The sequence below is a fragment of the Rhagoletis zephyria genome, unplaced genomic scaffold (genome assembly GCF_001687245.7).
Source record: "Rhagoletis zephyria isolate East Lansing unplaced genomic scaffold, Rhagoletis_zephyria_1.1 Rzeph_scaffold_00879, whole genome shotgun sequence".
Lineage (NCBI taxonomy): Eukaryota > Metazoa > Arthropoda > Insecta > Diptera > Tephritidae > Rhagoletis > Rhagoletis zephyria.
The window spans coordinates 63,152-64,656 of NW_016157963.1; the positions used below are offsets into that span (position 1 = coordinate 63,152).

Consider the following 1,505-nt stretch of genomic DNA (forward strand, 5'->3'; position numbering starts at 1 on the left):
GTATTACTATGTACATTCTAGACCTAAAGAATAATTTTTTAATTTTTCTGTCACAGTCTATATCAGAAGCCTTTTCAATATGCTTTTCCAAAAACTGGGTTGTGATCATCAAGCTTTCCCCATTGATCGTTTTAAAAATATCCTCCATCCGACGCATGTTATCCATCATAACACTGCTTGGAACAGATAATCCACCTTCGTTCAACTGATTTACCCAAGAGTATGACTGGTTTTCCTCACTTTGTAACAATGTGCTGGGGATTTCATCTCGAAACCTATGGCAAATATACCCAGCAAGGTTTTCTAGTCCGTCATACTCCAATTCATTAATATGGAACTCTTCAGTCGGCTCCTCCCTTATTGCAGAGACATTTATAGCCTTGAAAATTTTTACTGTAATTAATAAAAAAGTAAAAAGAGTTACTATTATGTCTTTGGGAAATTATTTATTTGAATAATATACCTGTAAGAGGTGGCTGAGAAACTTCAAGATCTGGGGTGTCGTCAACTTCGATATTGGCGTTGTCGGATATCACACCTTGGTTGTGTCCAAGAATATATCCCCTAAGCCGGTATTTAAATTCTTGTTGGTCAGGATGGTCATGTAAGCCGCCTTTTGCACGAATAACGCCAAAGAAGTTTTCTAATACATCCTGATTTAAGCGATAGGTTAGAATGTATTTTACATTGAAACGGCTCTTTAAATATTGAAATAACAATTTCACTGCTCTATTTGACTGTATAATTCCTATAAATTGATAATTATATTACTTTTTCATTGAATCTAGACTACACATGAATGAAAATTTTACCTTTCTAAGATGGCAACAAACTTAGTTTTCCAATGACCCTCACATTTTGCATCATATTCGTCATTTCATCCAAAATTGTATCTTGTGCGTCAAGAGATAATCCGTAAGCCCTACGTCGTTCTCTTCCGTCTGGGTGAGGCACCTTTACGTTCATAACATCGAACCAATCATTAGTCTAAAATTTGTATACACATTCATTTTTAAATACATAATTCTTATTAAATTACTTAAATAAAATTATTACCAATTTAAATAACTCGAAACATTCATTCCAACTATGTCCACTTAGATAGCCTAGAGTCGCTGCTCGTTTAATAGCTTGCGCTATGGTGTTGGAAAATAGTTTTGTAGCCGTTTTCACCTTTTGTCTGTGGGGTCCAGCTACATTAAGATGGCTCACCGAAATTGTATGTGTTATTGACAGATCGTTCGAGGTACACGAAAGCAGCTCCAAAATTATTTCTTTTTTCACTTCTTTCCCATTTATAATAAAACCTTAGTCCAGGAAGTGGTTCCTTAACAATTTTATCATATGAGGAACGTCTGAGAACACAAAAATTTTTTCGTCGTCGTACAGAAACCTGTAAATACAAAATAAGTTTCAACTAAGAACCTTCAGGTACAGGTTCGTGAATTATCAGTACCTACCATAGTTTTTCTTCATGAACTCCCAAGTCGCTCATTACAGCTCTA

General features: G+C 35.1%; 1 long non-coding RNA gene across 1 annotated transcript; it reads right to left on the reverse strand.

The window, feature by feature from the left end:
• Positions 1–862: 862 nt before the first annotated feature.
• LOC108361906 (uncharacterized) lies at positions 863–1,501 on the reverse strand. The gene is made up of 3 exons (XR_001847384.1): positions 1,461–1,501; positions 1,057–1,393; positions 863–987 (listed from the first exon to the last, which is right to left on the reverse strand). It is a non-coding gene; the product is annotated as an uncharacterized LOC108361906 (long non-coding RNA).
• Positions 1,502–1,505: the final 4 nt, after the last annotated feature.